General features: G+C 43.5%; 1 protein-coding gene across 3 annotated transcripts in view; it reads right to left on the bottom strand.

Annotated features, from left to right (window-relative positions):
• ALS2CL (ALS2 C-terminal like) overlaps window positions 1–11,073 on the bottom strand; it is a 645,425-nt gene extending 634,352 nt beyond the window's left edge. Inside the window, exon 1 of one of the 3 annotated variants that reach the window (XR_013601601.1) lies at window positions 10,891–11,023. The gene's annotated coding sequence lies outside the window, so the exon portion shown is untranslated. Of the gene's footprint in view, window positions 1–10,890 lie in introns of all 3 variants that reach the window. The other 2 variants (XM_078662475.1, XM_078662474.1) reach the window with 2 other exon arrangements.
• Window positions 11,074–22,807: the final 11,734 nt, after the last annotated feature.

Here is a 22,807-nt window from a genome sequence, read left to right as displayed (position 1 = left end):
TGAGGCAATTGAAAAAGAATGATACGTGTATAGGTATTTCTTACATGGCATCCCAAAACAATATGTAAAAGCACGTTTTAAACATCAGTTTTGCTGGTTCCTTCATGTTTAGAAGCTTCCTTTCTTAATTAATCACACTTCCGTATACATAGTGTAGATATTTTCACGTTGTAAGTCCCACAGTCAACACGTGTTCAACCCTTTAGCTGCCAGGCCTTTCACCCCCCCGTGCTAAACCTTATTTTGGCTAACTTCCTTTCCTAAATAATCACACTTCCGTATACATAGTGTAGAAATTATCACGTTGTAAGTCCCACAGCCGACACGTGTTTAACCCTTTCGCTGCTAGGCCTTTCACCCCCTCCGCCCGTGCTAAGCCTTATTTTGGCTTTTTGGGGTAGTTTGCGCTTAGGCCCCTGTAACTTTTTGTCCACATATGGTATCCACACTAAATTTGCGCCTTTTTCTACCAACGTCATGGGTTTTTAAAGGTACCCAGGGTTTGTTGATTCCCCTGGATGGGACCCAGAAATTAGCCAAAATACTATAAAATTTTGTTTTTGTTTAAAAATTGGGAAAAGTGCTGCAGAAGAAAGTGTATGATTTTTCCCCTGCACATGGTATCAACAAAGGGTTTGTGGTGCTAAAATCATCATCATGTTCCCAGCTTTCAGGGACAAGCAGACTTTTGAAAGAAAACCAAAGGTTTTTACACAGTTTTGGCATTTTACTGGGGCATAGCCTATTTTTGCTACTTTTTGTGCTTTCAACCTCCTTACAGTTAGTGGTAGAAATGGGTGTGAAAGCAAAAATTGGTTCCGGAAAGCTAGACATTTCTAAAAAGTAGACAATATTCTGAATTCAGCAAGGGGTCATTTGTGTATATCATTCAAGGGTTTTTTAATAGAAACTAACAGTTAATAATAAGAGAAATAGAAAATGAGTTGAAAAAAACAGCCATTTGTACCAACATTTTCACCTGTAACTTCTTCTAAGTATGACAGATTTTGAAACCACTAAACCATTACATCCGCTAGACCCTTCTGATTGTGGGGATGTATAGGACTTGTAGGTTCATCAAGAACCCGAGGAAACCAGAGCCAATAACTGAGCAGCATCTTGCAGTGGTTTTTCATTGTGTACCGGGTCCATAGCAAATAATTTGGTAAAATATAAAGAGTGAAAAGTAGGTATCAAAGACACTGATGTATTTCCGAAATGGGAACAAAATGTAGAGTTTAGAAACAGTAGCTATTTGCACATCTCCAAAACTGTGGTTACCCATACTGGCCTGTGAATTGTAGGACATTTTTCAAAGTGACTTCTTTTTTACACATTGTCTTACATTAGGAAGGCAGAAATACATAGAAAGTCAATAGATAATAACAGTTGCTATACAATTCTGAGTTCCCTTAGGTTCCCCAATAAAAATGGTACCTCACTTGTGTGGGTAGGCCTAGTGCCCAAGGCAGGAAATGGTCCAAAACGCAACATGGACACACCACATTTGTACAGTGAAAACAGACCCTTTTTTCGCAAAGTGCCTAGCTGTGGATTTTGAACCCTCGCTCTGTTGACACTTAGGTAAACCTAGCAAACGTATAAATTTTTTAAAATGAGACACCCAGAGGAATCCAGAAAGGGGTGACTTGTGTGGGTCTCACCAGGTTCTGTTACCCAGAATCCCTTGCAAACCTCAAACTTTGTCCAACAAAAACACATTTTACTCACATGTCTGTAATGAAAAGTTCTGAAATCTGTGTGGATCTACACAATTCCACCCTACCTGCATTTCCCACAGTCTTCTGATAAAAATGGTACCTCAATCACTAGAGTGGGCCAAGTACCCGTGACATGCAAGGGCCCAAAAAGTACTGAGAAGACATCAAAATTACCAATCACAAAACAACCTGGTTTTGCAAGGGGGGTCAACTGGGTTTTTGGCCCCAGGCTCGGCAGCCATCTTGGGAAACTACCAAACCCACACATTTCTAAAAAACTAGACACCCGGGGGAGTCCAGCAAGGTATGGCTTGCTTGGACCTCCCAAAGGTTTCCTACCCAGAATCCCCTGCAAACTTCAAATTCAGCTGGAATAAAATCACCTTTTTCTCAAATTTCTGGATGGAAAGTTGTGGGATCAAAGGGATGACACAAATTTCCTACCATCCAGCGTTCCCCCAGGTCTTCCAATAAAAATGGTATCTCACTTGCACTGGTGGGCCAAGTACCCGTGACAGGCAAGGGCCCAAAACGTATTGAGGAGACATAAAAACTACCTATCACAAAACAACATGGTTTTGCAAGGGGGTCACCTGGGTTTTTGGCCCGGGCTCTGCCGCCATCTTGAGAAACTACCAAACCCACACATTTCTGAAACCTAGACACCCAGGGGAGTCCACTGAGGTATGGCTTGCGTGGACCCCCCAACGTTTTCCTCTCCAGAAGCCCCTGCAAATCTCCAATTCAGCTGAAAATAATCTAATTTTTCTAAAATGTCTGTGTGGGAAAGATGTGGGATCACCAGGCTGATACAAATTTTCTATCACCCAGTGTTAGAAATGGGGGTCTCTAGTTGGCACTGGCTGGCGCCAGTGTCCAAATAGGGACCTTTCTTCCTAAGTCAGGGCAAGTGGGTCACCCCTTTCGATAACCCCTGCTCAACCCTGTGGTAACGTCGCACAAGCAGTTAGGCCTATCTCAGAGGCAGTGTGTGAAGCGTTATGACCACGTACAATAAGGCAGTAATGACACCACAAAAGGACACAACTCAAGTAGGTATAGAAAAATAATATCTTTATCTAACAGTTTAACTCAACTCTCACAGCGCTTCAACAATGACAATTCACGTCAACCCGTAGGGACTCAAAGAGATAACAACATCTCCACCAGAGCGTAACACTGACTGAGTTCAGGGACGTGCCTATGCGACCCGTTGCGGACCCAGTACCTGCCGTTGAAAGGGGGCACAGCACGCAGCTTCTCAAAGAAGCAGAGACAGTGACAGGCGGACTCCCATCGACCACAATACGGGGCGGCAGAAGTCTGCAGCATGCACCCACACTGACTCGGGCACTCAGGGCCAGGCAGGCTCCCAGGTTGTGGGAGGCAAGGACTCTCGTTGTGTTGCTCTTCGGTGGGCGCAGCGGCAGCAGCTCTTAGCTGCGGCAGCCCACAGGACAATTTCAGAGGGGATGCAAAGTTGTCAAGGGTGCGGGCGCTCAGCGGCTACAGCTCTCTCTCAGCTGCGGTGGCCCGCAGTACCATTTCAAAAAGGGGATGCAAAGTTGTCAAGGGTGCGGGCACTCAGCGGCTACAGCTCTCTCTCAGCTGCGGCAGCCCGCTGGACAATTCCAAAAGGCAGGGATGCAAAGTAGTCCAATGTGTGGGTGCTCAGCGGCTACGGCTCTCTCTTAGCTGCGGCGGCCCACACAACAAAGCACGATGATGCACGATAACAAAGGGAGGTGGGCGCCCAGCGGTTACAGTTCTCCTCTGGCTGCGGCGGCCCACGGGACAGCTCAGGATGGTGCACAGTAGCACAGGGTGTAGGCACTCAGCGGCTCCAGCTCTCTCTGGGCTCTCTCTGGGCTGCGGCGGCCCACAGGAAAAATCACAATGGTCCGGGTTCCGGCAGCTCTCAGCGGCGGCAGCTTTCCCTCAGCTGCAGCGGCCCACACGGATCAGGCGGAAGGTTAGAGGTTAGAGGGTACAGATTTAGGCGGACTCTCAGTGGTGGCGGCTCTCGTCTTATCTGCCGCGTCCCGCACAGGTTTAGCAAAGAAAGGTTCAAAGGTTCAGAATTAGGCGGGCACTCAGCGGCGGCAGTTCTCTCTGAGCTGCAGCAGCCCACACAGGTTCAGCAAGGAAAGATTCAAAGGTTCAGAATTAGGCGGGCGCTCAGCTTCGGCAGTTCTTTCTGAGCTGCAGCGGCCCGCACAGGTTCAGCAAAAGTTCCAGACGATGCCCAGTCCGCAGCCCTTACAGTAGAACTAGAGGCTTCGGATTACTCGACGGGGGCCTCACCTGCAAGCAGAACTCCTCGCACGGGAATTCCAATGGCCGACTGGGTGAAGTCTAATGTCCCTGAGACTTTGGCAGGAGGCTCCCTCGATTTGGGCCCTCTGGTAGTTTCTTCAACAAGATGGGTTAAAGTTGCAAAGTCCTTTTCTCTGTTCACTCAAACAGAGTCTCGTCTTGACATCCAGAAGGAACACTCTTGGCCAAAGTTCCAGCGCAGCATTTTATACTTAGATAGTCTTTGTTCTCTAAGGTTGCAAATCACTGACGCCAGAACCAGATCAGTGGGGTCGGGGAGCATTTGGTTTACGATGCAACATCCTGCCCTTTCAGAATGAGGGGGTCTGCTATCAGACACCAAGTGGGAGGTGAAACCCTCATTCACCTTGCCAGGCACAACCCTGCTTGGATCAAAGAGTCACCCCGCCCCACGGTTGGAATAACGATCCCTCTCTTCAGCCAGGTCTGACCCAGTTGGGCCTGCTGCTCCAAAACCAGAAGGCCAATACGCATAATCGCAACAGCCCGCAGTAAAGCTTTAAACAAGAAAGTACTGCATTTTCAGGAAAGGCATTCTACAACATATAATACCTAAATGGTCCTCACTAAAAGGTGGCCCTCGCCGGCCTGATCATAAACATATCAAACTCGTAGTTCCTGTCTGGGTCCTAGGCCCAGATAGGATGATAGAAAGTAATCCTTAGCAACACACGCTATACTAATGTAAGCGTCAGAGTTATCCTAATTCACACAGTCATTTATATACATGGAACAATCGCACTGTGGCACTGAGTAGCAGTGGCACGGTGCCCAGAACATCTATATCCAGCCAACATACAAGACAGGAAGAATCGCAGGGGAAGGGAGACCTACTCCAATGATACCAGGTCTAACACCCAGCATTCCCCCAGGGCTCCTGATACAAATGGTACCTCACCGACGTGGGTGGGCCAAGTACCTGCGACAGGCAAGGGCCCAAAACGTATTGAGGAGACATCAAAATTACCTTTCAGAAAAATACCTGGTTTTGTAAGGGGGCATCTGGGTTTTTGGCCCAAGGCACAGCAGCCATCTAGGGAAACCTACCAAACCCACACATTTCTGAAAGCTAGACACCCGGGGGAGTCCAGGGAGGTATGGCTTGAGTGGATCCCCCAACGTTTTCCTACCCAGAATCCCCTGCAAACCTTACATTTAGCTGAAACAAATCACATTTTCCACATGTTTTTGCATGGGATCACTGTGCCGGCACAAATGTCCTACCACACCGTGTTGTTCTCAGTCTCCGAGTAAAATTATATTGCCCCCATCTGCCGCCTGGGGGGGGGGCAGAAAGACTGTGGAATTTGGGAGGAGGGGTGGGAGCATTGGCATGCCCATTTTGGGCAGGCCCACCCCTACAGGTGTAAAATAAATGCCTGGGGCCTGGTGTGCTTTCTGCCTCCAGGGGGGCAGATTGGGGCTATTGCTCCCATCTGCCTCCCAGGGTGGCAGAAAGACTGAAATTTGGAGAGGGTGGTGGGGCCATTGGCATGCCCATTTTGGGCAGCCCCACCCCTACAAGCGTATTAAATAAATCCCTGGTGATTAGTGTGCTGTCTGCACTCCGTCGGGGGCAGAAAGACTGTCTGTGGCAAGTAATAACGGGCCGCTCACCCCTCCCTTGTAATCCCTGATGCTTAGTGTGCTGTCTGCACTCCAGCAAGGGGGGGGCAGAAAGACTGTCTGTGGCCAAAGTAGTAAGCGGAGCAACAGCAAAAGTCCTTGCCCATGGGGCCGCTCACCCGTCCCTTGTGCCTAGTGGGTGGATCCCTGATTGGGACATCGCCCTCCTGAGGCAATCCCCAAGCAAGGATCCACTAAGGAGGGGTAACATCGGAAAGGGGAGATTCTTCCCTTTCAAATGATACCTCTCCCGTCTGCATCAGTGCTCAGGAGGCTGAAATAGCCCTCTGAGCACTGAGGCAGTAAAACTGAAACTGATTTTCGGTTTCTCCATAATGACGTCTGCGCGATGTGCGTGTTGACGGTCATTTCGGAGAAATAATCAAAACACCGTCGGGAGCTGGGGAAGCTCTTTCCCATCTCCCGAGGGTGTTTTGACAAAAAGGGAATCCCTCAAGGATTTCCTGTGCGTGGACGGCCGGGAGCCGCCCGACGCACATGAGCACTGGTGCGTCGGACGGCTACCAGCCGTCCGACTCACCGAAAGGGTTAACACGATTACGCTTCTCCTGTGTTTTTCTTTTAATTTATTGATGATGTCACTCCTCAAGGCTTATGGTATTATCGCAATTTGTAGATCAGTGGGATCTTCTTAGGCTCAGCTGCACTGGTTCAACCACATCTGCAAGACCCTACGTATTTGTGCCTTGTGATATTTTATAAAAACATAAAACTGAAATTACATTTATTTTTGTATGACATAGTGATGCACTTTTCGAAAGAAACAGAAATGTTGTACACCGGGTTTGTTGCAGGTGAAATACTGAATGCACAAGGGAGGCCAGAAGGTGAGCCCCTGCAAATCCTAGAATCCATACTAATTATTAAACACACACAGTAATACACTTAAAAACACCTTTTAGACAAAGGAAAGGTTAGCAGTGTCCGGGTAGGCCAGAAAGATAGCTCAGTCTGTTAAACTACCTGCTACTAAAATAGTGATACAGCTGCAGGGCACAATCACAGTTTGCTTTCCCGGCCCTTGCGGTAGCCACAAAGATACCAATGACTCACAGTGCCACAAAGCTTTACATTTGTGCTAGCAAGCACAGCAAAATACAATGTGTTCCCATTAATCCTCTTACAATATTTACCAACACTCACTAATTCGTATTTACTCTTCCCTCTGATAGTTTAAAGTCCCTTCTCCAGGCACTAGGAAGTTGGTGAATATTACATTGTATGTAGGTTTTTGTCCATCTTCAATCCATGACCCGAAGCACCTAGTTAAAATTAGATCAGTCAAGATCTGAGGCATTACCAAACCTGTGTTTATAGGTCGAACCTGGGCAGTGCATGCACTCTCTCTCAAGACATGCTGTAATCACTTCTGTGGGGTTAAATCCCACCCATTTAAAGGGTAACTTGGATTGCCGTTTAAAAAGCCTTCCTTTCTATTGACTAATCTTTCTTTTTGGTCCCTCCTTGTCACTCCTTTTGTTAGTTGTTAACGCCTAGAACAGCAGCACCCAACTACTGTTAACATTCCACCATTGTGTTTTTAAATGTTTGTTGGAACTTTTTTTTTTACCCTGCCGATGGGCAGGCTTCTCTCACAACACAAGCACTGCTGAGAACCACCATGCTGCGAGTGCGATGTGTGTGAGGGATTGAAGGTGATCTGCTGTACGGTGAGTGCAGGCGCACTCTCTCGTCATCCCACAGCTGGTCTTCAGCACTTTTGACAACAGTGCTTTTCACGAGTACTAGTGTATACAATTTACATTTGGTCTGAGTCTGAGAACAGATTTGAAGAAAAAAACGCAAAGTTTGCTTGAGGTTGTCCATCCTCCCTCCCCCACTCCGGCACCATGAGCTCACGTGATGCATTTGCGTCAGGCTGAGCTGCTTGAGCGTCTCTGGTGCTCCTTTTATTTTCATTATGTATTGTATTGTATTGTATTGTAATTGCATTTATATAGCGCTTACTACCACTGGCGAGGCGCCGAATCGCTTTTTCGGCGAGTAGCACGCTACTCCGGGACCCATAGAGGATTAGTGTTGAATTAGTATAGTCAAACATGCGAGTACATTTTAAGTGGTGGATAGGTTAGTCAGTTATTTGGATTTGGAATGATAGCAGAAGGATAGAGGAGGACAAAGGTTTGTATGTATATAGCACTTGTTGACGCACGCTATTCAGGAAGCCTACAAAGGATTAGTGGTGAATTAATATGGTGAAATATGAAGTAATTTCAGTGGTGGATATTAGTCAGTTACTTGGAGTGAGAAGGATAGCGGAGGGATAAAAGGGGAATAAAGATTTGCATTCATATAGCACTTGCTACCCCTGATGGGTGTTGAAGCGCTTTTGTGACGAGTAGCACGCCACTCCAGAACTCATAAAGGATTACTGTTGAAAATTAATATAGTAAAAAAAAAATAATGAAGTAATTTGAGTAGCGGATATGTTATTCAGTTATTTGGGTAGTATATTAGTATAGTTTAATATGGAATTTGAGAAGTGAACATGTTAGTCTGTTAATTTCGATTGAAAAGGATAGTGGAGGGATAAAAGAGTGAAAGATTATTATTAATATTTTTTTTCAGGTCTTAGCAATAGGAGGAGGCTTTTGGATGAGTGAAAAGGAGTTTTGGAGGGGAGGACTCAGTGGATTGGGTATTGCTAAATGAGAAAAAGGGCAGCATTTCTGGCCCAAGTCCCGACCAGTCTCGAACAGGCTCAAACAGGGAACTCCCCTTGTCCTCTCTGCCCTTAACAGGCTCAAACAGGGAACTGCCCTTGTCCTCTCTGCCCTTAACAGGCTCAAACAGGGAACTGCCCTTTCCTCTCCGCCCTTAACAGGCTCAAACAGGAAACTGCCCTTGTCCTCTCCGCCCTTAGCCTCGACGCCCGGGCAGAGACGCCCTTAACCCTGGCCTTTTATAGCCCTAGTAATCAGGTGACCCCTTCAGGCAATGGGGTCCCTAACACTATCCAATCACAACACTAGCCCTAAAATCTAGAACCAATAAGAGACCAGGACCTCACAGCCAATCTTAGCCCTAGTCCAAGCACCCAATCAGTTCAAAAACCCTGATCTCTACAACCAATAAAGGCCCTAGCCCTACCAGTAGTCCCAAAACAAGTCCATGCAACCAATGTCACAGGTAGCCCTAGTCCCTACTTCCAATAGAAAGCCTAACCCTACTCTAAGTCCCACACCTTGTCCAGCAACCAATCACACCAGAAGCCCTAATCGCTATGTCCAATTAAAGGTCTAAACCTAGCCCTAGTCCCACCCTACTCCCAACAACCAATAACATAAGAAGCCCTAGTCCCTACTTCCAATAGAAATTCTAACCCTAGCCCAAGTCCTAACCCTACAATGATTGAATCACAGACCCAGAAATCAATCAGAACCCTCAAATACCCAACCAATGAGGACATTACCCCTAATCCAATAGAAACACCAGATACAACCACCAATCAGTGTAGACATGTACCAACCACTAGCAGACCATATAAGGTCCCACGCGACCTCAGACAAGGTTTGCTGTTACAATTACAGGCAGGCTAAAACTACAATTTTTAACTGTAACAACCACAGGCAAAGACAGTAAACACAGAAAGTGAAAATCGTTTTTTAAACAACTTTTTGTCTTGGGAAGAGACAGCACTAGTCTGTCTCCTTACCACTTCCTGGACTCTGCTCACTGCAATCTGGGGCACAGGTAGGCTGCGAGTGCAATGTGTGTGAGGGGGCCAGTGTGCTCTGCTGCTCAGTGAGTGTGGGCGGGCGCACTCTCTCATCACACGACAGCTGGTCATCGGCACTGCGCATGTGGTCCATTCTCATCATGGCTGCATCAGACAGAGCTGCCGGGGCGTCTGCTAACATTCCACCAGTGTTTTTCAAATGTTTGTTGGAACTCTTTTATTTCCCCTGCCAACGGACAGGCTTCTCCCAACACAATCACTGCTGGGAACCACAAGTGTTATGTGTGTGAGGGGGGCGAGAGTGCTCTGCGGCTCTCATCATGGCTGCATCAGACAGAGCTGCTGGAGCGTCTCTTGCGCTACTTTTATATTCGGTATGCTGGAAAAGAAGTGATGCTCTGCACACCAAGGGAGCTGTGCTTTTCATATTTGCATGCATTACAAAAGTCGGATTTATTTCCATAACTAATCATACTCATAAATGTTTTTTAAGATACATAGGCTGTCTTCACTTCCTATAGCCTTTAGTCCCGTCACTGTGTTATTTTATCAATATTGGTCTCCTTCTCAAGGTTGATGTTTATTATTTGTTTAAAAAATAACTGTTATATTTTGTTGGCCTGATTTCTGCTTGCTCAGAGTGGCATTCCATGTGGGTGGCTTCACTGGACGGCAGCATTGGCAGCGCCTCCTGCCTGCCCTTCATGGGCATGTTTATATAGATGTAACTTTCTATTGGAATAAACTATTCCAGCAATGTATCCACCTTATTTACCTGAGGATTCAACATCCTCCTTTACACTCGCAAACGGCTAAAAAAGCTTTCATCCAACCATCCAACGTCGTTCTCCCATCCATAATCTCGTCTCTCCTCTCATCCATCCAACGTCCACCTCAGTGTCAAAGTTTCTTTGTTAAAGAAATACAACCAACATAATAATTACACTACACACCACATAAATCCACACTACTCCGAACAAAAACATACATTCGTAAAAAGACATTATCAATGAAGTCAATAGGTCCAACTCTCGCAAATGCGAGACCTATTGCATTGCAAATGCTTGTTTTATTTTGCATTTTGGTGATGGGTTTATAAAGGTGGCAAGTAAAACAACTGACAGAAAACAGATACAACTACATGGTAAACTCAGAAACTCGCACCTGACATGGGACAATTTGAGCTATGTATAGACTACACCAGCTGCACAACCTCGAATTACGACAACCCACGTGACAGCTAAATTCGCTGTCATTCATACTCTGAGAAAAGGCAGACTACGACGGTCGAGCCACCCCGGCTGTAATCAGCTCATTTACACATGATAAACCCCTCACTCCGTTCTTGCAGGAAAGAAAGCCCCAAAACATGTTTCACGAGTCCCAGCGGATCCAGCAGTGAAGCGAATACCGCGAATAAGAACAGGCGCCGCGTGAGCTCAGCTCTGTGTAAACACCGTCTTGTGACGCAGCGGCATTTCTTACCGTCTGCTCGCTGCGCTGCTCCTTCGTCATTGACAGCTGAAGGTCCCCCCACGCGACCGAAAGTTAACACAATCCAACAGATTCGACTTTCGGCAACTTCATGTACCAAGTGAAGAAAATCAGGAAGTAGCCGTAGCTTTTCACGTGCAGTGTGCACTGTGCACTGCAGGCATTCCAAGCGAGGGCTGGCCTGCAGCCAGATATTGGCCGGGAGCCTTTTTTCTGTCACTCCCCACGTACCGTAGCCGCGCGTGTTTTGTAGCTTGCTGCTTGCTGCTCGCTGGGTTCAAAACACACATACCTTTTTGTATCCCCCAGGCAGCGCTTTTATTTAAAATGCTCTTTGTCAGTCCATCACCCAGTCCCATTTTTTACATCCTGTATTAGCACCTGTTGTGTTGTGTTTCTTTAAAAAGCACAACTGTAAAGACCATGATGCAAAAAATATAAAATAACGTGCAACAATTTGGATGGCCCAGGATTTTTTGATTTGCTTTCATTGTTTATTGTTTTGCTTGTGCAAACAATTGTGACAGCAACCCTTTTTAGGCTTTGAAAGTGTTCTGCCTGAAAGAGCAGAACACTCTCAGTGAAGTTATCCGATGGGTGAAGTGGGCTGACTGCTTTGACTCAAGCTGATTGAGGGGCTGGCTCAAAGCCCCTATAAGTATGACAAACATATCATTTTAGTGAAATCAAAAGCTCTTGGGTAGCACCATGTATATGAAGCAAGGGGATGTCCCGCCGAGAAGAGCCTTTAAATTACCACAGTGACTGTTATTGTTATCACTCCAACCTTGGAGGGCCTAAGAATATACACTTAAAATTCAAATAATGGGAAGTATTCATGATTTAACCAGTGATGTATACTTGAGCAGATGAACATAATTCCCCTACCCCCAAGGACATCACCAAACAGCAGCCCTCCCATGGACGCAATTCACCAAAGTGCTAACAGTAGCAGAAGTGACATCATATGCCCTTTGACTTTCGCTTTCTCTCACACACTTGCTTACACACTCCATCTCACATAACACACTAGCACCGCAAGTTCGCACGCATCATAAAAATAAAAGCATGGTTTTCTTATCTCAGCTGCCAAGGAAAGTCATATTTCAGCTAATTGTATACTATTTTTAATAGACTAATAGTGAATAATTGAATATTATTTACTATTGGCGCAATTAGAAATTGAAAGAAAACAAGGAAAGTGAAGACCAAACCAAGGTTCATAAGGGCGAGCTGCTGCTGTTTACCAGGCACTGATCTTGCCTTCTCTCATGCCTAGGTTCGCAGAGGCAGTGCCATGGGTTGAAGCCAGGGGTTGCAGCTGTGACCCCTGCAACCCCTAAATGATGTCCATAAGCCCTCTTCTCTACCACCTTAGATATCAATATGAAAGGGAGATGTTTTATATTTTCTTCAAAAAAATGCATTCATCCTTCGTCCTCTTAATCACATAGGTGTTTAATGACAGAAAAGTGCGTCACTGTCCAAGACCCAAAATATATATACTTTACAATCATGTGTATTTAATCACACAGGTCCAGATCTAAAGAAAAGCACACAGGGCCTGTATGTGAGGGCCCACTTCCACAAACATGCATTCAAACTTGGCGGAGCTCAATAAAAATAGAAAGTCAAACTCCCATATCAATAGTGTTACAATTTAAATAAGAGTCACTTGTTTAAATGGGTGGATGGACAATGACAATGGCAAGAAGGATAGATTCAACTTCTGTGCACAGTTTGACCCTGAAGAATATCAATGCTAAAAATGGCTGCTGTCATGGTCATAGTCTCAAAATTCCAGATTAGAAGGATATAAGGGGTCAACAAGAACTGCTGCATCAGCATTACAAAATAGAAATTTAACACAACCCAGGGGTTTACAAAACAAGCATTCATTGGGAAAGCCAATAGGTCTAACTGTTGACTTTGTCAACATTTTTAGGAGTCAGCAAATAAGACTGACAACGAAGCCACAAATACTAAGCAATGGATCGGCTCCAAGCCCCTTATTGTGCACAACACCCCTCACAGCGACAGAGTATGCTCTGTCGGCAGGCGAGACATTAAAATTAGTTACTGCTATCTGACACTGGTCTTGAGGTCACTGCTGTAGGATAAATGATAGTAACAGGGCATGATCACCAAGAAATTGATGTAATTCAGGATCTTCTTCGAAGCAAATTCAAACAGCCCAAATGCCCCAGAAATAGACGTAAAGGTGAAGAAAGAGATTTGCATTCTAGAGATGTAAGTAAATTATTAAAATTTTATGTTTATGGTATTATATAGCACGAGCTCGGCCAAGTAGGCATTGGAGCGCTTTAAGCACCAGTTACATTAGCTAAGGTCAGATTAAGTTTTTATTTAAAAATAGCACAAGGAGTTAAGAGTTGGCTGCATAAATCTGCATTGAATCTGAATGTCACAAGTACTGTAGTTAGTTGTGCATGAAACCTTACTTTACTGAAGCTGAGGAGATATGTGTGTGTTTCTTTTTCTTTTTAAAGCAAGAGGCCCTCCAATACAGGTATGTGTGACTCCATATTTAGGTTGTGAAGGGAAACTACATATTCCCTAACAGAAAGGGCTCCTCACCTATTGTGTCAGACATAACACAGGGCCACATAACAGCAAAGGTCAAACATTCAAATCACAGTGTGATGATTCAGGAGTTCATCTTTCTTATTCTATTGAATTAATTAATAGCAACGAAACACCACCAACTGACATTTCTGTGCACTACACAAGTGCAGTACCAGAACATGCCAGCCCTCTCCCTTCAGCACTGCAACCTCCCGTGGCCTGGAAGTCCTCAGGGGTGGGCATACCTTCTCACTGCATCCTACTTTATAGCTCTCTTCAATAAAGCCAATGCCCTGGGCCTGCTTAAACAGGCTGAAAGTTTTGATTAGGGGTTCTTTGTTATAACAGAGGTCTCCAACCTTTTCTGCATTGATAGCTACTTCTGATCAGTGAAAATCATTTTGAGCTACTGAAAGCTCAGCAGCTTGCGCATTTTTACCAGACGTCCCCACACCCAGCTTAATTGGCTTTAAGCCTAATATCCATAAAGCCAGATGCAATTGTTTGAACCAAATACTTTGCTTAGGGCTGCCATGTGTGTCAGTGAGACGGATGGAGCAAGGTGGCAAACACACAATTTTGTGTACCCCTCCCGAAATTAATATCCCATAACGTTAATATTTACTGTTTGCATGTTTTGCGAAATTAACCAACCATAGAGTAAAATGCACACATTATTTATTTTTTATTACACATGGGGATACTAATTTTGCTTGCATGTTGCAATGAAATAAGCTAATATGTATTGTTATTGTATTGTGAACTAATGTGCAGCCTAATCGTAAACAAATGCAATTTAATGTGCTTATTGTACACGTTTCCGTGTTGAGAGGTGGTCGACAATGTAAGTATAAAATGCATTTATGTGGCTTATCTGCTAGGTAACAATTAATTGGGAAACATTAGTAAGGTGGGAGGTAAACAGAACGGGTTTAAATTCAATAATTAACATGAATCTGTGTTTGTTTCTATGATAGTTCCAAAGAGTGGCTTTTGAGGCCTAAATTTAATGGACGCCCGGGTAAACAGTGAGCAAGAGCTGAACAGCGCAGGCGCACCAAAAACCTGCAAGTCAGAGTGAACTGCCTGTACTCCAGGAGGTTCAAGGCTGCCATGGCCCAGAACCTAGGATGGGTGCCAAATATGGACGATTGAATGTACTGATCCTCAGAAAATACTGTGATGTTGCCACTCTAGGAAATGGCTAGGCCAAAGACTATTCTAAAACAAAGACCCTTTATTTTTCTGATGAACAATCGAGAGAATGATGTCGTAATGGTGAGGTGATGCTCACTCACCCCGAAATTGTCCAATGAAATTTTGAATAAGTGATGGTAGTTACAATTTAGATAGATTATGTTGGAAAAATAGGGTATAAAAACCCCTGGTATTAGCTAGAAGGGGTCGCTTTTCTGATTTCTACTGGAGATGCTGCCCGATTGCTGACCGATTCCTGGATGTAAGATTCTAACAATCTTTTACTTGTATGCTTTGCAGAATTGAAGGATAAGATGAGGGTGTTAGTTAGGGATGTTAGGAGAGATTGAATTTGGAACTATCTGTTCTTTGCTAATATTTAACTGTTTCTAAAATAAAGCGATTCTTTTCTGAGCTCTAAATAAAATGATCATTTTGAAATAAAGTTTAAGATTTACTGAATAAAACCACGGTAAAGTGTAAATAATGATTAGTTAAATAGGTTTAGACGCTCCACCAAGATGAGATGCATGAAATGGAAAGTGAGAGGTTGAGCAAGTATCTTAGACCAAGAGGTAAAGGTAGAGATTTGTGGAGAGAAACACATGAGACTAGAATGCGAAGATGGAGGGATGGAAGTATGTGCGAAGGCATGTATCCAGTCAGATTGGTGGAAGAATATGAGGGACGAAAAAGTACAGAAAAGAAAAAGAATACAGAATTGGGAAATCAAAGCTATGGTGAAAGTGAATCAGAGGATGCTGTTTTAGAAGAAATATTAAATAGGAGACCACCCCCATATCAGCCAAGTTCTTTATGGACTACCCCAAATGCCAAATGCCCCGATGGCAGAAGAAAGAGTTAATGAAACACCAAGACAACCATCACATTTTAGAGATTTTTCTGAAAGAGTAGAAACAAGATATATTCCAAGTACACCGATAGAAGAAGCTAGGATCACAGGAACTCCTGTACAAAGTAATGATTCACACAGAATTGTGTTAAGTGCGGAAAGACGAAGTAAGGAACAGCCAAATATGTCTGATTATGAGCGTTCTGCACATGAATTGATTCAAAACCTTACTAAGAATATGGAAGCTGTAACTGTACCAGTAACTATAGGACCTGTGATACCGGTATTTGAAGATCAGAAATTAAAAGTGCCGAGATTAACTATTCCATTACAACAAAGTCTACGGAGAGCAAAAGAGAGTACTTGTCCTGACTTATCAGAAATAAGGCAGAATATAAGTGTAAATCCACCAGAGTTAACTTTTAATCAAAATTTGTCATGCGGATACCCAACAGGAGCAGAATCTGACTCTGCTACTCCAGAGAGAAGTGCAGATAAAGTAGATTTAACGCAAACACACATGGGACCTTCAGAAAAAGAGTTGAGTGATGGATAAAATCGTTAAAATTAAAAGAGCAAGAATTAAAAATATTGGATGTAGCTAAATTAAAAATAGATATGGAGGAAATAATAATTGGGACGATTGGGACAGACAGATTAAAAACCTACCAGGATAATGAGCTCATGTTTTTATGTAAAAGTATAACATGGAGAGCTAAGACCATGTACGATCAATTAGAAGAAGTGGCAAGTGAATGTAGAATAGATTTTTCCAAAGTAAAGTCATTGCAGAAAACCTATCGAGTAGATTTTACAGAAAGAGACATTGAAAATATCAACACTGCAGGAAGACAAGCTCAGATAAAAGATGTGATTGTATTGTTGCGCAAATGGGGTGATGTAGGCAAATGGAGGGTCAAGTGGGCAAAGAAGAAAAAAGAAAATAGTGATAAGTCTACCTTAGCTTTCCCCATTAGAGAAAAGGGAAAAGTGGCAACTGAATTTCCTATGAGAGAGATTCCTGGAGGAGGATATGTACATGTTCCTTGGGGCAGACAAGATATATTGTCATTTACGAATGATTTCCCCAGATTGAGAGAAAAGCCAGTAGAATGATATCGACAAGTTGACAGATTTGTAAAAGTGTCAAAGGTACTGTGGATTGATTTGGATGGATTGTTTGACATAGTAGTGCCAGCAGATTTATGGACAGAATGTAAAATATCTGTGGATTGGCCAAGGGAGGAATATCCCAGAGATGAGAAAACAGGAGCTCCATCACCAGATGTGATGAGAAAATACGAACAAGTGATAGTGTGGTTGAAAAACAAAATACCCCCAAAAGAAACTGATTGGGTAAAGATAGACAGAACTACCCAGGAGCCAAAAGAAACTGCATTCATTTTATGAAAGGTTATTGTTGGTTTTCAAACAGTATAGTGGTTATGAGGAATTAAATGAAAAGGACATGAGACATTTTGTATATAGATTTGTATATGGATTAAGACCAGAAATTTCAGACATGATTAGGCATAGCATGATGGATTGGCAGTCAAGTTCAGTAGATAAGGTATTGAGACAAGCAAAATATTGTAGTGAGGAGATTGATGCAAAACAAAAGAAGCTGAAAGAGAAAGCCATGTGGGCACAAGTAAAAGTAGCAGAACAACAAGTAGCACAGATGGAGAATACAGGGGATCAAGGTGGGTTTAAAGGCACACCTAAATTGATAGGGAATATTGATGAATTGAAAAAGAAAATGCCATGTTTCAATTGCGGCAAGATAGGGCATTGGAAACGCGAGTGTAAATGTCCGCCTAGAGTTATTGGGGAACATACATCATTGAATCTGCAGGTGCAGTTTGAGGTAAATCAGCAGAAACCACAACAACAGCAGATAGCAAATCAGCAAAGTCAGGTGCCGCAACCGCCACTGCCATACAGTGGGAATCAGCCGGGGTACAGTGCAGAGACAGGATTCAGCGGAGGTGAGCAGGTAAAAAGACCGCAAAGAGCAAATGCGTGTCCTCAATATTGGTTGCAAGAAGAGAATGGCAGTGAGCCGGATGAACGTTTCTGACGGTGCCTGAGGGAGGAAGAAGAGTGTTTGCTTGGAGCCACTCGAGGTAGATCAGTCAGGTCCATTTGTGATCAGAAAGGTGAATGATGTGGAAATAACTTTCCTAGTGGACACTGGTGCTACCCGTTCTACTGTTAGATCAGTGGAAATTCAAAATCTTCCTCTCTCGGGTGAGACAATCCAGGTTGTAGGTGTAGCTAACAGACAAATAAATACTCCTTTGACAAAACCAGTTGAAATAGAGATTGGGACGTATAAAGATATGCATCGGTTTGTGGTGTGTGACAGCAGTCCTGTTAATTTGCTAGGTAGGGATATATTGTGTAAAATGAACTGTGCCATATACTGTTCACCAGATGGCATAGAATTGAAGACTCCAGATGAAGATCGTTTGTATAAATTAACAATGCTCATGATTGAGGCAGAACAAGACAAACTGTTTCCTGTTTTTGATAAAGAGAAAATTCCTGTTGAATTGAAAGAAGCAGTGAAAGAAAGTGTGTGGGATTTCACTGGAAAAGATATAGGGTTGATGAAAGGAGTTGATCCTGTGAAAGTGTCTATAAAAGAAGGTGCAAGTTCTCCGAATATACCACAGTATAAAATGACTGCTGAAGTAATTGAAGGAATTAATCCAGTGATTGACAAAATGATTGAGCTGGGAATTCTAAGAGAGATCGAGAGTAGTCCTTGTAATTCACCAATTATGGGATTGAAAAAGCCAAATGGAACCTTTAGAATTGTACAGAACCTGAGAAAGGTTAATAAAATCGTAGTCCCATGTTGTCCAATTGTTCCGAATCCGGCAGTGATTTTGTACCAAATACCTTATGATGCAGAATGGTACACAGTGATTGATTTATGCAATGCGTTCTTTACTGTTCCATTGCATCCAGAAAGCCAACAAATGTTTGCGTTCCGTTTCCAAAATCGTATCCTGGCATGGTGTAGAATTCCGCAAGGGTACACTGAGAGTCCATCGATTTTTAATCAGTTGCTAAAGAAATCATTAGAAAATTTGAACATGCCTGGAGAATCTGTGCTAGTGCAGTATAGTGATGATCTTTTGGTTGCATCAAAAACAAAGGATGCCTGTATAATTGATACAGTAGCATTGTTGAATCATTTGGCTGAGGAGGGACATAAAGTGTCTCCATCAAAGTTGCAGTTTTGCCAGAAAGAAGTACAGTATTTAGGTCACAAGATTGCTAAAGGAATCAGACAAGTCATAATTGAGAGAATTAAAATAAATGATACAGGGAATGCAGCCACCTAAGACTCAAAGACAGGTAAGAATGTTCCTAGGAATGGTGGGTTATTGCAGGCAGTGGATAAGTGGATTTTCATTGATTGCAAAACCATTGCAGAGACTGACAAACACAGACATCAGAGACCCTATTGTTTTGACCAAAACAGAGATGGAAGCATTTGAACAGCTAAAAACTAAATTGTGTGAAGCACCAGCTTTGGGAATGGCTGATTACGAAAAAGAATTTGAACTGTACTGCAGTGAGCGAGAAGGATGTGCTCTGTCAGTATTGATTCAGAGGCATGGAAGAATGAGAAAACCAATTGTGTATTTCTCAGCTGTTTTGGACCCTGTTGCAAAGGCTTTGCCAGGTTGTCTGAAAGCAGTAGCAGCTACTAGTGTAAGTCTGGAGCAAAGTGAAGGAATTGTGATGGGATTTCCTGTGAGGGTGTATGTACCTCATTCAGTGGAGATTCTCCTCACAAGAGCAAAGACCCAGTACATGACTAACAGCAGAATGACTCGGTATGAGAAAATAATTTTGAGAACTGAGAATGTGACTGTTGCGAGATGTGTGATTGTCAACCCATCAACACTGCTACCCGACACCCTTGAAGCAGAAGTGAAAGGTGAGCTTGACCACAAGTGTTTGGATGTTCTGGAGTATTGCACAAAGCCTCGTCCAGACATTAAAGATGAACCATTGCTCGAATCAGATTCTGTAATGTTCGTGGATGGATCATGTTTGAGAACAGAGAGTGGCATTCTAAGTGCTGCATATGCGGTCTGTACAGTGGCAGAAGTGTTGGAAGCATCTTGTCTGAAAGAAATTCATTCTGCTCAGATAGCGGAGTTGATTGCCTTGATACAAGCATGTGAGTTGGGAAAAGAGGTGAAAGTAACCATAGTGACCGATAGTCAATATGGTTATGGAGTTGTTCATGATTATGAACAGCTCTGGTCCCAAAGAGGTTATTTGACCTCTGCAGGAACACCCATTCGGAATGCAGAGTTTGTGAAGACACTGATTGATGTGATACAGTTACCTGAAAAATTGGCTGTGGTAAAATGTTCTGCTCATAAGAAGGGTGAGGATTATATCACTCGGGGTAACAGTTACGCAGACGCAATTGCAAAGCATTGTGCTAAGAATCAAATTTCAATCAATCTAGAAAAAACTGAAGAACATGTTCCAAGTCCTTTAATGCTAACCACTGTAGTTGAGACCTGGCAGGAAGTAAAACAAATGCAGGAAGAGGCTGGAACAGAGGCAAAAGATATTTGGCTAAAATCAGGATGTAGACAAAGGGAAGAAGATGAAATTTGGGTTTACAAAGATGAAAGACCAGTAATGCCCGATAGCATGGTTTCAGACATGGCTCGAATGTATCATGACAATGTGGGGGCACTAGAAAGTACCCCTAACCATGGCACTGTCGCTATAGAAGCAGAAGTCAATATTCCACTTCCCCATTTTTGAATCCTTATTGGTAATGTTTTTCACTGTTATTCCTCATTTAGTCATATATTCATTATTTTCTCATTCTTCCTCCACTTGCAAGGAAATGCCAATTTCCTGTGCTTCTCATACTCCCGATGGGCCATCCGTGCCTCTGCATTCAAGAATACGTACAAACGCCAATTTCATCTGAAGCAGTTTATTTAAAACCCAATGCATTTCGGGCCTCCATGGGCCCTTCGTCAGGGGTAACTGGAAAGATCAATTAATAAAAATTAATATACAGTACATCCCGTTTTGTAAAAGTAGAACATATTATTTTACATCTTATGCACTCAACCAGCAGTACTGTCCTACAAGCTTGTTCACAAAGGGCCCCATCATAGTTTCCGCTTGTTAATACGGTGGTGTTAATCACTCAAATTTCATCAGTTTGCCTATACACAAACAACGTTTGTCCTGTCATACCGACAATGAACCCATCACATGTCCTCACCCCTCCCCTTCAACCCGTGTGCATCCTGTTACATCCCTCTGGTTAAATCACTCGTTCATCATGCCCAGCTAAAATGCACGTTTACAGAAACAGATTTCCAGTGATGTACCATGTTTATACTGTCATACACAAGATTTACCCGAGAAAATGCTTCGTATTAAATAAACTCAGCAACCACTTTCCTAAGCTCTCTCAGACGTTCAGTCCATGGCAGTAATCACGGAACACTTGAAACCCCCTGTTGCTGCCCCATCTGCTATGCTGCACCGCCCGTTAACACATTTGCATACCTGCTCCACTGATGCCGATGCGTTCCCCTCACTTCCGACAGAGAAAATCTTTCGTGATACATCAAACACCTGGTACTTAAACCATCGGCCCGCCCCTGATTCCCAGTCTGTGCCACCCATTACCACAACGAGGCTCACACCTGACATACTACAGTTACGACTTCAACTCCCAGGGTACTCTATTTCACAGGCAGATGACGCCCGTTCTGAAAGTCCAGACTGCTTTTTGAAAAATATTTTTGTACATTATAAAATCACAACGTGAACGTAGTCCCGTATAAATAAATCATCTCCAGCGTACTACCAACATTTCCAAAAATAAACTTGCTGCTTGAAACTAGATGTTCCGCCTTGCTCGTGGGTCATAGTTCCTTTTACGTAGACAACTTGTATTCCATTTTCGAATGGGTGCTAACCTGATCGGGCCAGTTCGACTTGAATGTCGAATGTATCATGGGCAGGCCCATATTGGGAGAGATGCTATGATACGTCTCTTCAGACAGACTTGGTATAATCCCAAATTCAGAATGATTGCTGAAAGTTTGTGCCAAAGATGCTTAGTCTGTCAGCAATTTAATCCAAACAGAAAAACTGTTGTAAGTTTGCGAACCATAGGACGGGAGGTTGGCATATTCACAAGAGTTCAAATGGATTTTGTTGAGCTACCTCCATGCAACAGACTCAGATATGTTCTTGTGATAATCTGTTTGTTCTCTTGATGGGTAGAAGCTTTCCCCACGAGAAGGAATGATGGATTAACTGTTGCTAAACTGTTCTTGCGTGAAATAATACGACGTTTTGGGTTTCCGGTCACGATTGAATCGGACAGAGGCCCGCATTTTCAAAATGAGTTAATGCAGATGATTTGTGAAGCTCTGGACATTCGCCAGAAGCTACATTGTGTATATAGACCTGAGGCTTCAGGAGTAGTTGAACAGGTGAATGGAACAATTAAAAACAGAATTGCAAAAATGTGTTTGGCAGCAGGAATGAAGTGGCCTGATGCTTTGCCACTTGTGTTAATGACCTTAAGAAGCATACCTGACAGAAAAACTGGATTAAGTCCACAGGAAATTTTGATGGGAAGGGTGATGAGACAGGCATATGTACCAGTTAATACGTTGTTGACAATAAATGATGACATCATACTGGATTACTGCAAGAATCTATCTGATGTAGTAACTTCTTTGCTCCACCAGGTGGGAACTGAATCAAATACCAAAGAGAAAATTCCAGCTCATGATCTAGTCCCTGGGGACTGGGTACGAGTGAAAGTCCATTGTAGAAGGAATTGTTTGGTACCAAGGTGGCAAAGACCACGTCAAGTGATCTTGGTCAGTACGACTGCAGTTAAGTGTGCTGGACTAAAAAGGTGGGTTCATGCTAGTCACACCATCCGTGTGCCTGAACCTGAATACCCATACGACGGTGAAAGTACAACTGACTCTGATTCTGAAGGTGAACCAGAGAAGGATCCCGATATTGAAGATCGACAGGAACGTCGACATCTGGAAATATCAGAAGCCAGTTCTGCGTCTGAAGGTGAAGGCGAAGGGGAGATTGTTGAAATACCAGATTCAGAAGATCAACTTGAAGGTCGAGAATCGGTAAAGACACCAGTAAAGACGCAAAAGAAAGTGAAGGAAAAGTTGTTGAAAAAGAGAAAAATGTAAAGCAATCTGAAGACTCTGAAAGCAG

The sequence above is a fragment of the Lissotriton helveticus genome, chromosome 10 (assembly GCF_964261635.1).
Source record: "Lissotriton helveticus chromosome 10, aLisHel1.1, whole genome shotgun sequence".
Taxonomy (NCBI): Eukaryota; Metazoa; Chordata; class Amphibia; order Caudata; family Salamandridae; genus Lissotriton; species Lissotriton helveticus.
This window is presented reverse-complemented; position numbering and strand designations above follow the sequence as displayed.